The 15,576-nt window shown below is 42.0% G+C and overlaps 1 long non-coding RNA gene across 1 annotated transcript in view; it reads right to left on the bottom strand.

Moving 5' to 3' along the window:
- The window catches only part of LOC148129812 (uncharacterized), a 15,102-nt gene extending 448 nt beyond the window's left edge, over positions 1–14,654 (bottom strand). The window contains exons 1-2 of the long non-coding RNA XR_015750583.1: positions 14,569–14,654; positions 145–194 (exon numbers count right to left, since the gene is read on the bottom strand). This is a non-coding gene — a long non-coding RNA (uncharacterized LOC148129812). The remainder of the gene's footprint in view (positions 1–144; positions 195–14,568) is intronic.
- Positions 14,655–15,576: the final 922 nt, after the last annotated feature.

Below are 15,576 nucleotides of genomic sequence, written 5' to 3'. Positions count from 1 at the left end.
CACCAAGTCACGGCCACCAAACCAGTAGTAAAAAGAAATTGAATCCCACCCCTGGTAAGCACCCTTTGAAATTTTGCTGCTGATACCGAGCCATTTTAGGATATTTTCACTTCAGGTAACCAAGCCTATATCCAAAGAACTTACCATCATTCCATTTTGAGAAGGTTTGTGAAGCCATGTTGTCCAAGAGATTTCTAGGAAAGAAAGATAGTGATAGGTTCATTTTTTTACAGAGAACAAAGATAGGAGATGAATAAAATCGTGGGGTTCAGCCAAGCACATGGATGTCCTCACTAATATTCTACTTTGCAATGTGTTGAACAGCATTTAAGGATGGTTGTTTCTTGCAGATGTTTCATTACCCAACTAGGGAACATCACCACTTCTACCAACACTGACAGGACGAGCCACTAGTGTATAAAATGAGAACAAACTCCACTCCCTTCCAGCACTGAAGATGTTACCTAGTTGGCTAATGAAAAGTCTGCAAGAAAACAACCAAGTTCAGAAGCACCAAGGACCTCACACTCCTCCACCTCCTCCTCCTCCTCCCAAATCCAATTCTCTTCTAGCACTCAAGATGTTACCTAGCTACATCTTACATCTACACCTGTTACATCTTCAAGAAAACAACCAAGCTCAGAGACTACCAAGGGCCCTGGAGTTCGACCCTGTGCTACAAATATCCCCTTTTCTCTGAATCTGAGGATTTGGTAGAATGGACTTTGGGAAATTTCAATGGCTAATGCTATCACACACACACACTTACTTCCCCTTCACTTCCTCCTTACATGGGAATTCCTCCAGCTGATCTCCCACGGGACCGCAAGAAGAATGATCTCAAAAAGGCCTTTCCAGCCCAAATGCTTTCCAATCAGAGCAGGAACAAAAATTCAAGCTACAATGATGCTTTTTGCCAACTTTCCTAAGACTGTCATAGTTTGGATGTGGAACATGTCTACTTTAACTTGAAACTGCATTTTGATCTAAATTGGCTGTACAAACTAAATGGAACCGTCAAGGTTTCCTAGGCATGATTTTAAAAAATAAAATAAAATCCAATCTGCCACATTTTTTGCAGTTGTTTTCCATTCCAAATTAGGACATTTGTTTAGAAGGAAATGTTATTCTGAAGAAGAGCGCAAAATCCTTCAGAGGCCAACCATATCTTACACACTTCTCTTTTCAACTGTTAATTCTTCTGCAGAGGCACAAAGCAATGGCCCAAAGGAATGCTTCATGTGGAATTATTTAATTTTGATGAACAAAGTGCTACTTTTAGCTGGGAAAATGTTCCTTTCGAGTCCTAGAGGAAAAGAAAAAAGAGAGAGAGAGAAGAGCAGTTCTGAAGGATGATGACATCACCACTTTCACACAGCAAGAGAAGCCCCATTGCCACTTCCCTGGCTGAGTAAAAATTAGCCACACATTTGACCCCAGGGTAAATTTTTGGAAAGCAAGGGATGGGTGGGTTTCCTCGGGGAATCAGCATTAATTCCGCAAAGCCATCTGCCATCTTGTTTTCGCTCTTCGGTGCATTTGCCGGGGTGGTGCAGCAGTTAGAATGCAGTACTGCAGGCTACTTCTGCTGACTGCCGGCTGCCAGCCGTTCGATCCTGACCAGCTCAAGGTTGACTCATCCTTCCATCCTTCCAAGATAGGTAAAATGAGGACCCAGATGGTTGCGGGCAAGAGGCTGATTCTGTAAAACGCTTAGAGAGGGCTGTAAATTACTGTGAAGCTGTATATAAGTCTAAATGCTATTGCTAATCCTCCATCCCTCCCACCCTCCCTCCCTTCTGTTAGAATGCCACATTGCAGGCTAATTCTGTCCACAGCCAGAAGTTCGATCCTGACCGACTCAAGGTTGACTCATCCTTCCATCCTTCCAAGGTGGGTAAAATGAGGACCCAGATTGTTGGGGACAAGAGGCTGACTTTGTAAACCACTTAGAAAGGAATGCAAATCACTGTGAAGCGGTATATAAGTCTAAGGGCTATTATTTATTTTATTTATTTATTTACTTACTGAATTTATATTGCCACCTATTCACCCATGGCAACTCAAGATGGCTTACAGAATATAAAACCACATTTAAAACAATAAAAAAGCTAACAAAAAGAATTAAATAAATTAATATAGTTCAATATAACAAAATATTGCTATTGCTATTCTGCAAAGCCCAACAGCAGGATTGGGACTTATGGAAGGAAGAGAGGGATCTTTTCCATTGTCCTCTTAAAAATAGGCGTGGGGGTTTGTTCGTTGCTTCAGACAAACACGGATCCATTTTATATTCTTTTAATGATAATATTTCACTCCGCACACATTTCTCCAGAGATTCTCAGAAAGGATCTCATTGGGTGATATATAAAGAATTAGGAGAAAATCTTCTGACTTTTACCTTCTATGCCACACAGCTACAGTTTCCTGGGCCCTCAGAGGTAAAGAAAAATACTTTCTCCAACTTTTTAAAACTCTGGTGTTGGTGGAGTTTTCCCTGTTTCCTCCCACAAGTATTCTCCTGCAGCAGCAATCCAAGGAACCATTTCTCAGAGGCATGAAGTTATTGATTGCTTTCTAAGACCATCAAAAGCCTTTGACTTTTCTTTTTTTCCTTTTTGTCTTTCTAGTTAAACGTTCTGGGTTCCAGAATGTTTCGGAGAAGCAATGAATGGAAAGGAGGCAGATCAGTTTGACTCAAGGCCTGATGGAACAAGGTGGGGATTGTGGTGGGTGGGCTAAACACCAACGTGTTGTAAATTATGAAACTGCTTTTTGTTAAGTTGGAGGGATAGGGCTGACCCAGAAATCCCTCTACCCCACAGCATGAGAACTAGGTCAGTTGTCGGACCATTTTTGTAGTTCCGCAAAATTGTTTGCTTCTGTTTCTCCTTCCCGTTTCTCCTTTCTTTTTTGGAGTAAAGAACCATTGGTGGTGGCAACTTCAGGACCAGTGAAGGACAAAAATTAGTCAGGACTTACTTGCTTAATCTGCTCTTCTGACAACCCTTATATTATTATTTCCCAGCAAGACTTACAGATCAAGTGACATAATTCTCACAGCTCTTGTTAAATAGGATCCTCCATACATAGAAATATGATGTCATCCTATTCATCAACTGTTTTGTAACTTCAGCCACGGTTGAGGTCCTTTTAATTTTCCAGATTATGAGTCTCTTGTCCCATTAATCAGTCCGAGATATTGAGAGAATCTGGAGCCGTGGTTTTTGTAAGAAAAAGCACAACCCTGATCATCAACTGCCTCTTGAAATCCCCAGGGGGATGTATTCATGACACAGTTGCCTATAAGTTGCAGATATAATGTTTAGATATATGATGAATAACAGAGTTGGAAGGGACCTTAGAGGTCTTCTAGTCCAACCTCCTGCTCAGGCAGGGAAGCCTATATTGTTAAGTCTGGGCGGTGGGTCCCAAGGAGAGACAAGACTCGAAGTGGTGACAACAGCTCTTTATTTGGAGAACAGATACTGAGACCAAAACCCTAGCCGCGGCAGCTCCTTTTATAGGGCTGGCTGCGGCTAGGCAGCCTATGACATGCAATTGAGCTTGCCGCGCTTGGTTTTACCCAATCGCGGCAGCCCGAATATCAACCAATCAGAACGCTTAATATCGTCCAATCACGGCCCGGCTTTTCCGGACCAATAGGAATGCAGGTCTACAAGCCTGCTAGTATGGAACATATATCACTTCAGACAAATGGCTGTCCAATCTCTTCCTAAAAATTTCCAGTGTTGGAGCACCTACAACTTCTTGAGGCAAGTTGTTCCACTGATTAATTGTACTGTCAGGAAATTTCTCCTTGGTTCTAGGTTGCTTCTCTCCCTGATTAGTTTCCACCCGTTGCTTTTTGTCCTGCCCTCAATTGCTTTGGAGAATAGCTTGATTCCCTCTTCTTTGTGGCAGCCCCTCAAGTATTGAAACACTGCTATCGTGTCACCCCTAGTCCATCTTTTCATCAAACTAGACATACCCAATTCCAGCAACTATTCTTGATATATTTTATCCTCCAGTCCCCTAATCCTCTTTGTTGCTCTCCTCTGAACTCTTTTCTAGAGTCCCAAGATCTTTTTTTACATTGTGGTGACCAAAACTGGATGTAATATTCCAAGTGTGGTCTTAATATCTATGAGGAAATGCTTCCAGAAAAATAAAGTGTATACGTTTTCTTCGTGCTGACATTTAAATTAACAATTTATGTGCTGATTGTATTAATAAACTTTAGATCAGTGGTCGCCAATCAGTGGGCCGGAGACCACTGGTGGTCTGCAAGAAAATGTTGGTGGTCCGCATAGAAATGTCACCCCCAAAGCAATTAATCCAGGCTGCGCAGGAACACAAGGCTGCGCTGCCCACATGGCCTGTAGGAACACAAGGCTTGCGTCCCTTGCATTGCTAACAACACAAGGTAGTGAGGGGAGGGGGGGAAAGGGTGGAGAGGGGGAATTTGCCCCACTCGCCCCACGTGCCTCGCTTGGCCACCGGGCTGCTTCTTTCAGCTTCTTTCTTCTGCTTTTGGCTGCACGCAAGGAAAGCAGCAAAAGTCTTTCTTTCTCTCCCCCAAACTCCACCAGAAATGAGTCTTTGGGACCCGGCAAGTCATCCTGCTGCAAGAGGCTGCACCGGCATGACAAGTCCCACCAAGACTCATTTCTGGCGGAGTTTGGGGGAGAGAAAGAAAGACTTCTGCTGCTTCTGCTGCTTTCCTTGCATGAAGTCAAAAGTCTCTCTCTCTCTCCCCCTGATAACAGAGCTGAAGACGATCTCCTGTGATCCCAAATAAAGAATGATTAATTGGTAGGAAAACGGGGTGGGGAATTTTCCTGCAGACTTTTTTGGGGGATTTTCCCAGGGTCTCTGGTCCGCAGGATTTAACATTATGAGTTTGGTGGTCCCTGAGGTCCAAAAGGTTGGTGACCCCTGCTTTAGATCTTTGATGAACCTCACTCTCTGTGAAGGGACCATTGCAGGACAAAAAAAAAGAAAGTTAAGTTTATGAGTTTTCTTCATGTTGATGTTTTAAGCCCCATTTATTGTGAGGATTGTATTGCAGACTCAAAAGTTCACACTCGTAGCAGGGAAAGAGGAATATTTTATCTAGGACGGTAGCAAGATGAAAGCTGCATCTGAACATGTGGTGTGAGGTTGTATTTCAAATAGGGGTATGCAGAGGCTTCTGTTCATGATTAGACATTTCTTTTGAACAGCCTTTTCCTCTAGATCTCCAAAGCTGAAAATTATATCCACGAGCACCAGTGTGCCTAGAGATATCTAGCTTGGCACCTTTTAAAACATCTTTTTTTTTTTTTTTTTTTAAATGATACAAAATTAAAACAGAAAGCTGATCCGTTACAAAGCATAATGACACTCGCCAAACCTTTCTTATCTCCAAAAGCTTCTAGGCTTTACATGACACTTTTTTTTTACCCCCAATTCTTTTTGTCCTTGGAAAAGCTCGTCCAATGCTGATTTAGAATAAATGAGAATGGGTCATGGATAAAGCAGGATAACTTTTCACTGGCCCGCTAACAGAAATATTTTGAAATGAAAGCGCCCTCAACTTGCAACCACAATTGAGCTCCAAGTTTCCTTTGCTAAGCGAGACATTCATTAAGGGAGTTTTGTCCCATTTTACGAGCTTTCTTGCTCTGGTTGTTAGGTGAATCACTCACCTTTTGACGACCTCATGATCTCTTGCGTGGTGGAGTCCAGGCAACTGAAGGGAGCTGAGTGTTTACTGGCCAGATGCCTTTCCTGTTGCCAATGTGGAGTTTTGTTTGGCAGATATATTCTCATGTGCCCAGAGAGAGAAATTTCTGCCTCTAGCTAGGATCGAACTCACAGCCTCCTGGTTGTGAGGGAAGACCTCCACCTCTAGGCCACCGCACAAGTGAATCACTGCGGTTGTTAAATGAATCCGGCTTCCCCATTGACTTGGCTTGTGAGAAGGTGGCAAGAGGGGATCATATGACCTTGGAATTGGCATAAATATGAGTCAGTCACCAAGTGGCGAATGCTACAATGGTCGTAAGTGTGAAAAGTGGTCATAAGTCTTTTTTTTTTTTTTTTTAGTGCTGCTGTAACTTTGAACAGCCACTCAGTGAACTCTTGGAAGTTGAGGACTAATTTTGTTTGTTTTGCTACTTGCTTGTGTCGAAGGGGGAAGTAAAGGTGCCCAATTCCCAAAGGTCCATGAAGATGCCCAATCATCCCAGGTCATGGTTGTGCCAAAGGAGCTTTTTTCCAGAAGGCAGCTGGGCTTTCCTGGCTTGGTTTCTTGGAAAGAAATTCCAGTTGTATTTTCGAGGGGAAAAACGGGTTTTCTAATTTACCAAAAGAAGATTTCTTAAGAAGTATGTAAGGGGGTGCATAAGCGTTCAATCGTGCCTACTGTCCCTGGTGCATTGTCCCCAATTATTTGTACCCATTTTCTGTATTTATACTTATGTTTATTATCTTGTAAGCTATTGACAAATAAAATAAATAAATAAATAAAATAAGGTAGCTTTTTCCTTCTCCTCTTCTTCCTTCCTTCCTTCCTTCCTTCCTTCCTTCCTTCCTTCCTTCCTTCCTTCCTCCTCCTCCTCCTCCTCCTCCTCCTCCTCTCCTCCTCCTCTCCTCCTCCTCCTCCTCCTCCTTCTTCTTCTCTTCTCCTTCTCCTCCTCCTTCCTCCTCCCTCCCTCCTCCTCCTCCTCCTCCTCCCTCCTCCTCCTCCTCCTCCTCTCTTTCTTCTTCTTCTTCTTCTTCTTCTTCTTCTTCTTCTTCTTCTTCTTCTTCTTCTTCTTCTTCTTCTTCTTCTTCTTCTTCTTTCTCCTCCTCCTCCTCCTCCTCTTCTTCTTCTTCTTCTTCTTCTTCTTCTTCTTCTTCTTCTTCTTCTTCTCCTCTCCTTCTCCTTCTCCTTCTTCTCCTTCTTCCCTTCTCCTTCTCCTCCTCTCTTCTTCTTCTTCTTCTTCTTCTTCTTCTTCTTCTTCTTCTTCTTCTTCTTCTTCTCTCTCCTTCTCCTTCTCCTTCTCCTTCTCCTCCTCCTCCTCCTCCCTCCTCCTCTCTCTTCTTCTTCTTCTTCTTCTTCTTCTTCTTCTCTTCTTCTTCTTCTTCTTTCTTCTTCTTCTTCTCCTTCTCTTCCCCTCCTCCTCCTCCTCCTCCTCCTCCTCCTCCTCCCTCCTCTCCTCTTCTTCTTCTTCTTCTTCTTCTTCTTCTTCTTCTTTTCTTCTTCTCTTCTTCTTCTTCTTCTTCTTCTTCTCTTCTTCTTCTCTTCTCCTTCTCCTTCTCCTTCTCCTTCTCCTCTCCTTCTCCTTCTCCTCCTCCTCCTCCTCCTCCTCCTCTTTTTTCTCTTCTTCTTCTTCTTCTTCTTCTCTTCTTCTCCTCCTCCTCCTCCTCCTCCTCCCTCCTCCTCCTCTCCTCTCCTCCTCCTCTTCCTCCTCCTCTCCTCTTCTTCTTCTTCTTCTTCTTCTTCTTCTTCTTCTTCTTCTTCTTCTTCTTTCTTCTTCTTCTTCTTCTTCTTCTTCTTCTTCTTCTTCTTCTTCTTCTTCTTCTTCTTCTTCTTCTTCTTCCTTCTCCTTCTCCTTCTCCTTCTCCTTCTCCTTCTCCTTCCACTTCCACTTCCACTTCCACTTCCCCTTTCCCTCCATAAAGACCTTGTAGATGACTCTCACTCTGTCAAGGACCTTGGAGTTCTCATCTCTGATGATCGAAGTGCTAGAGCCTACTGCAATAACATTGCCCAAAAGGCATTAAGCGTTGTTAACCTAATCCTGTGGTGCTTTTTCTCAGGTAATATTGTACTACTAACTAGAGCAAGGGTCTTCAAACTTGACAGCTTTAAGACTTGTGGACTTCAACTCCCAGAATTCCTCCTCCAGCCATGTTAGCTCAGGAATTCTGGGAGTTGAAGTCTGCAAGTCTTAAACTTGCCAAGTTTGAAGACCCTTGCACTAGAGCATACAAAACATTTACAAGACCAATTCTTGAATGCAGCTAATCTGTCTGGAATCCGCACTGCATATCGGACATTAATACAATTGAGCGAGTCCAGAAATATTTCACAAGAAGAGTCCTCCACTCTTTTACTCGCAACAGAATACCTTATGCCACCAGACTTGAAATTTTAGGCTTAGATAACTTAGAACTACACTGCCTTCAGTCTGACCTAAGCGTAGCACATAAAATTATCCATTGTCCTACCCGTTAATGACTACTACAGCTTCAACCTCAACAATATACGCGCACATAATAGGTACAAACTCAAGGTATACTGCACAAAACCCGATTGCAGGAAATACAACTTCAGCAACAGAGCGGTCAATGCCTGGAATACACTACCTGACTCTGTGGTCTCTTCCACTAACCCCCAAACACTTTAACCTCAGACTGTCTTCTGTTGACCTCACCCCTTTCCTAAGAGGTCTGTAAGGGATGTGTATAAGAGCATCAACATGCCTACCGTCCCTGTCCTAATGTTCCTTTTTATTCGTACCTATTTCATGTGTTTATACTGATCTATATTATCAAATGCATGCTTGACAAAATAAAATAAATAAATTAACTAAAAGATGGGAATGGAAGGAGTCGGATGAGCCCAGGGGAGGGGGCAGGGGGAGGGTTTTTTTTTCACTGGGAAAACTCCAGGTTGCCACACACCTGTGAATCACAAAAATCTTGAGAGGGTCTTTGCCAGAGCCCCTACATCTCTCAGGAATGCCTCTGATGCAAAGTATGTGAAACAGCTGCAGCCCTTAATAGCTCAAATCTCTCTCTTTTTTTCCCTGCGAGTTGAATAAACATCCCCTTCCTTTTAACAAAAGTCTCCACCAGGCCCTTTCCTTGTCTCTGAGAGAGTTTCATAATGCTTTTTCTTTTTTTCTTTTTGGCTCTGTAATCAGTTAATTTGGGTGCTCACGTAAGGAAGAGGAGAGAAAAATGCCCGCTGAAGGGGAAAGAAAACAAAGGAAGCCCCCCCCCCCCCGCCCCCCAATTTCCTACTCATACTTATAAAATCTGGGCGCTCAGCGAATTGCTCTTGCCTTCTCAGCTATCACTCTTATTTTGGGTAATTCTGGTACCTGGGGTTGTGGTATAGGGGTGCCTGACAAAGAAAATGTCCTGCGTTTTCCCTCCCCTTCATGGATGAGGAAAGAAATCTGTTTTTTAGAAAGGCCGTTGAAGAAATCTTCCAAAAGGGAAGAACCTTTTGGAGATAACATCAGAGATGGAGGGTGAACTCTCGATGTCAAGAAGCGTTCATTGTGCGTTTTTAAACACAATGTGCTTCGCGTTAGAATGTTGCACGGTTTGCAGTTGTAGTTTGCAGTTTAGCACAAAGGCTGAATCTAGCTAGTTTGGGGTAATAGACTAAAACTATTGGCCTAGCATGACCAGTGCAGTCAAATTGTGGTTCCTGTGAGCTGTGCTTAGCCAGATCCCTGGAAGATTTTTGCACTGCATTCAGACAACATGCAAATCTTAGTTAGTTTTTAACCTTGATTGTTTTTCTTCCTGGCTTAATTTTGTTGGGTGCACCTGGCTGGTTTTGGTTAATTTATGTATTATGCCCATCCAGAAAAAGGATACTTCCTGTATCCAGATGAAATGTTTTATTGACGATTGATTGATTGATTGATTGATTGATTTGTTGAATTTATTTGCTGCTCATCGGATAACAAAAAGATACTGGGTGGCTTGCAAGAATAAATGTATCTTCCTCTTTAGAATAATCAATCAGTCTTCAAATATCTGAAGGATTGTCACACATCCTGATTATAATGATTATAATGCTTTATATAGTGATTATATGCATTATAATGCATTATAAAGTGATTATAATGCTGCAGATGGCAGGTCAAAAATCAATGGACTAAGTTTTTTCAGGTGATCCTTGACTTAACGACTGCAATGGAGCCTGACAGTTGTGGCCACAAGTTATGAAGGTTGTAAAATGGTTCACCCACAGGGCCAAGTCAATCTTATGGCCTTTTTCTGGCAGTTGGGAAAGCAAACACTGAGCAACATTAAGCGAATCAATTGTTCGCAATGAACCAATTTTGCCGAATGCTGGAAACAAATGCCTATTTTCAACAACAAAATTTGGCAATCCTTTATTGGAACTGTGGAAAGGAAAAGGAAGCCTTGTCCTTTAAGGAAAAGGCAAAGCTCTTTCCTTTGTGGATACAAATTTCCCAGCTGGGAGATTTTACTGCAAAATGATTGGTCAGCTGCACTGGGAGTCAGAATCAGTTTATTAATAGGAAGGCAAGTAAGAAGAAGTCCTACAGCATTCCTGAGGTTTATCTAATCTTGTGAGTAGAGAAACCTCTCTCTTATACCCTTCAGATCCTTTGATTTTGTGAGTGTGAACCCTTGAAGTCTTTGATTTGTGTGTGTGTGATGAGTTCCTGTCTCGTGAGGTTGGGATCTCTTCCTGGGATCTTGGTAGGAGTAATTGTTTTATAGCAGCTGCTTGTTCACGTTGTAGCTGCTTGTTGCATTAGGTTGCAATATCCCGAGTTTCCTGTTACGTCTTTTGGTTTCCTTTTCACAAGTTTTTATAGCTTGCCATCTATTTCATTTCTATGAGAAAGGATCTTAGCTAATTTGTAGGCTTTTTCTGTATCCCATGCAAAGTGAGGGCTAATGGAGCTGACCCTGCTTGTGTTTTCACCTCTCCTTTCTCTAGGGGAATTTTCCTTCCCCTTCTAATGTTTTAAGATTTCTTTTCTTTTCCTAGAAGAGGGGGGAATCGTAACGTCCAACAGAACTTTGGAATCAGTTTATAAATATCTCCCCAGGGAGGTTTGTTTATAACTTGGAACGTTTGCTAAGTGACCAGTCATAAGTCAAATGTCAACCCATTTTTAGAGTTGCCAACAGAAAGGGAGGGGGGAGCAGTGCGGCAGCTTGCAAACTGAAAGCACATTCCATAAGTGTTTTCAAAGATAGTAACTAGGTGACTGAAGTTTCTGCTGTGCAAAATTCTAACTGGAGAGCATGATTGATGACTCTGGGCTATGGATGTGTCCCATTGGAGGATATGAATTACGATACACCCAGGGGGTGGGGGAAAACCAGGGTCAAGGGTGACAATGAATTATGTGTCTCAGAGTCAGCTACACCCAGGCAGTGCCAGACAGTTTAACTCCCAATAAATCCTTTTTAAGTTTTGGAAGTTTGGCTCAAGACTCATGATTTAAACGGGGGTAACTGCCAGAACCCTGACATCGAGAACTACTGGCAGAAGTGGAAGTTCACTCTAGATCTCAGCAGGAACCTCTTGGGTGAACAAACGGTCTGCCAATGAAAAAAATTGCTAGTTGATGTGGTAAGTTCTCCTTTGTCCAGGTCCTCAATTCTGGTTGTGTGTCAGAAATGCTCCAGTGGCTCTTGTAGTAAGCGGGGCATTTTACGAGATGACTTCTCTAGTCCTTTCTAACTCAGGGGTGTCAACCTGGTGGCCCCTAGGCCAGATGCATCACACACAGGCCATGCCCACCCCAGCTCCGCGAATGGGAAAAACGTCGCGAAACACCAACTGACAGCACCAGTTTGACACATTTTGTGTTCTAACTCAACGATCCATCCTTCCATGGGAAAGTTCTTGGGAAGTCCTCTAATTTGACCATCAGTGCTTCTTCCATTCCCAGTAATCTTTGTAGAGGAGCCAACCCTCAAAATGACAATTTTCTGGGGCTCACGCTGTCTTCTTCAAGGAAGAAGAGCAATTTATATCAGGTTTTTGTTTTCGGCTCCAGAATGCGATAGAATTTAAGATTTGGAAGGAGAAGATTCCTTTCTTTTTGTTTTGTTTTATGTTTAACATATAATGAGAACTTTGTGTGTGCTGCTAGCAGCAGTCCTATTAGAATGTGATGAATGTCAGTGTATAATTCTGACAAGCCAAGCATTCCTGTGGCATGCCTTGATCTTTTGAGTTTTTTTTTTCTCTCTCCCTCTCTCTCTTTCTCTCTCTTTCTTGATCTTATTTATTTATTTATTGAACAACAAGTAACCGTGGCTTATGTTTTATTTTAAAATATAGATTTTTGTTTAAACTGACCCATTATTTCAATTCCAGGACATTATACTTTATGTCTTTTTGGCAACCTTGAGGTTATTTAGACAATTGAGATTTGTATTTGCCTATTGGGGAAAAATACGTTTATCAGTAAAAAAGATGTTTTTTAGTCTGCATTTGCACCTCTATAACTGTCTGGTTTGGATCTGCAACCCAACAAGACAGACACAGACTTCAGAGAGTAATTAGGACTGCAGAAAAAACTGTTACTACTAACCTGCCTTCAATCGAGGACCCGTATACTACACGAGTCAAAAAGAGGGCTGTGAAAGTATTTACAGACCCCTCACACCCTGGACATAAACTGTTTCAACTCCTACCCTCAAAACGATACTACAGAGCACTGCACACCAGAACAACTAGATACAAGGACAGTTTTTCCCCCTGAATGCCATCACTCTGCTAAACAAATAATTCCCTCAATACTGTCCTACTATTTACTAAGTCTGCATTACTATCACTATTAATCTTCTCATCACTCCTATCACCCAACCCCTCCCACTTGTGACTGCATGACTGTAACTTTGTTGTTTGTATTCTTATGATTTACATTGACTGTTTCCTAGTATGATTTGACATTCATTCATTCATTCATTCATTCATTCATTCATTTATCTGTCTAACAATCATCTGAAAAAGGAAAACTCTTGATATTAGAATGTTCTGCTTCTATATAATCAAGGTAATTTGAACTAAGAAATCAGTACAAACATCGGCAGATTATTGTGGAAAGAAGATCAGAATTGTTTTGTCAGCCAACTTGGGTTGTACCGGAAGTTTTGGGAGATGCCTACGGTTAGTGAACTCATAATTACTTGAAAGTTCAGGCAAATAAAATACAATGAAAGATCAAACTGGTGCCTAAAAATTAGATAACTGTCAAGCGCTGGGCAAATCAGGAGATTCAGGCAGTTCAAATGAATGTAAAGATTTAGTGCAAGCTTAAGCTCTCCACAAGAATCTGACCTACTAACGGTCAAGGGAAATGAGCGGGAGATAAGAGAGGCATTCAAGCTGGGCTGGATTTAGATCTCTTGTGGGCATGCAGGGACTCGTGACTTATGACGCATTTGACCCCTCCTTCAGGCTCAGCCTGGTCATTTCCTACAGATAGTATCTGTATGAAAGGTATTTTGTTGTGGGCATTCACTACAGAGAAAGTGTTCATTGGGATTCCAGCTTGGATTATGCGGTTTTATGGAGAACTTATGAACGGAACTCCAAGCTCAATGTTGTAGCACATGCATGTGCATTGTGCATGTGGAGGCCATATGTTGCCCCCAAGGCATTTTTGTGAGTCCCACACAACCCCTTTTCCCAGCTTTCATGAGTTTTCAGAAGTTAAAATTAAAGGAAGGGTTCTTAAGAATGGAAAAGATGGAAGATGGAACATGGGAGGAGAAGGTAAAAGTTGATGGTGGATGGGGGTTAAGAAAAATGTGCTTTTGATCTGAATATGCCCACTTCCTCTCTGTCCTGCTCTCATGTTTATTCCAGGGCTTTTCACTCATGTGTGGTCTCCACAAAAGGCTACACACTCTTATTGTTGCATTTTCCCAGAAAGCTTAGCAACCTTTGACCCTGGACTTATACCATCCCACTCAGTTCTTTCTGGATAAGAAGGAAGAAAAAAAAAAACCCTGGTTAAGTTGGTTGTTATTTGAACAATTATAAATTTGGGAAACTGATTTATTCCAGCTTATTTGGTAGGTTTTCATTTATGGCTTTGGGCTTGTTCCTTACTCTAACATGGTCTGGCTTACTAAAGACATCTAAATACTAATATTAAACACTGCATATAAACATTAAAGATTATAATTAAATGGGTACTCTAATACCAAACCTAAATGCTAAATGTCAATATTAAATACTAAATACCATAATTGGAAAGTAAGTAGGTATCGGTAGATAGATATAGATTGGGATACCAAATAGTACTCCCTTGGAGTGATAGTAGTAAACCTACATCCTAAATCTAAGTCTCAAATACATTATTTGACACCTGATTTTCAGTCCAGGCATTCAGTCCTTCTATCAGAACTTCACCTGTCTTAACTCAGATCAGAAGACATAGGTAACCTATGATGGATTCGCCAGCTGAAGGAGGGAGGACCCCTTTGGAGGGTGGGGTGGAGTTGATTTGGGGGAGAAAACACTTGAGGCCAAACCTTTAGGCCTATATTGCCATTTCCCAAAGGAAGGAACGCAGTCTGATGAGATTCTTGTAGTATAGGTGATCAACAATGAAATATCTTCTTGAGCTTCTTCACAAGTGGTTATTCTGGTTGCTGGTGCCTGACCAACCAGAATAACAGGACCAGATGGAAGTGATTCATCATTTTAGAAGAAATTTACTGAGCCAGAAAATAACCTCAGTCACTACCCCTCTCCCCAAACCCATTCTTTGTTCAACTGAATCCATGAATGGCCTTCTTCTAGAGTGAACCCAAAACCCTTTCCACCCATCCTTGAAATCCACCCACCATGGACTTTGGTGCCCCCATCGCTGCTTCCTCTTTGGCCTCTATTGCTTCTGTTCGTACTCGCTGTCAACCCCCCTGACTCTCCTCCCAGGTGTTATGCAACAAAGTCGAACACATTTTGTACACTCGAGACGGCCTTCGTCTGGGATTGGAATGTGGGAGAAAAATATTACGGCCACATTCTTGTGGCTAAAGATGCTTTAAGCCTCTTTCACTCACAGGCTGGGGAGAAGATGAAAGTAACATGGCGGAACAGGGTGCCAAGGAGGGATGGTATACTGATTAGGTGCAAGTGAGGAGAAGGTTTAAGAACTGAAATTATCCATATCTCATCCTGAGCAAGCAACTTCTAACACCAAATAGGCTGGGCTAAGAAGGCGCACTCCATTTTATAACATAGTAGCTGGGTAGTGCGTGATAGAGAAGTCCCATCAAAACTAGATTAAAATAACATCAAAGAATGAAAATAAGTGAATTCTGACTTTAACTATGAACCTGTCCTTCCTGCTGTGTATCTGGATACTGCAGGAGCCTCAAAACCTTGATTAGCGTAGACACCAAAGGCTGGAACGATACTGTGGATCGGCTCACACAGTTGTAGATGGCATCAAAGCAATCTCAGACGAAAGACAAGAGAAGGCTGTAACCAATGCTTCTATGCCTCATCAGCATCTGTGGGGTGCCTTAAAAACTGTTGAAAAAATATACTCTATGTTTCTGCCATTCCCACAATTTACTAATATCCATTTTCTACAGTTTAGTAACATTAAAAATATTTCGGAGCTTAACATTTGTACCCAGTCTACTCCCAACATCTGGAGAACAATGTAGGCAAAAGCCAGCTGATATTGTGATAGTATTTTCATGGCTCAGGGTGATGGCACATGAAAAAAAAAATGATTCAGGACATTATAGATATAAGTTATGGTCAATGGGCCAGGTGTTATCCTGTGGTGAAAACTGAATTTCCTTTTTTTTTTTTTTCCTCCATAGAGCCTTCAAATCTTT

Source organism: Notechis scutatus, chromosome 9 (assembly GCF_049901735.1).
Source record: "Notechis scutatus isolate UNSWTSFEM ecotype Mainland chromosome 9, rNotScu1.2, whole genome shotgun sequence".
In the NCBI taxonomy this organism is placed as follows: Eukaryota; Metazoa; Chordata; class Lepidosauria; order Squamata; family Elapidae; genus Notechis; species Notechis scutatus.
Note: the sequence above shows the minus strand (reverse complement) of the source record. Positions and strands in the feature narration are given on the sequence as shown.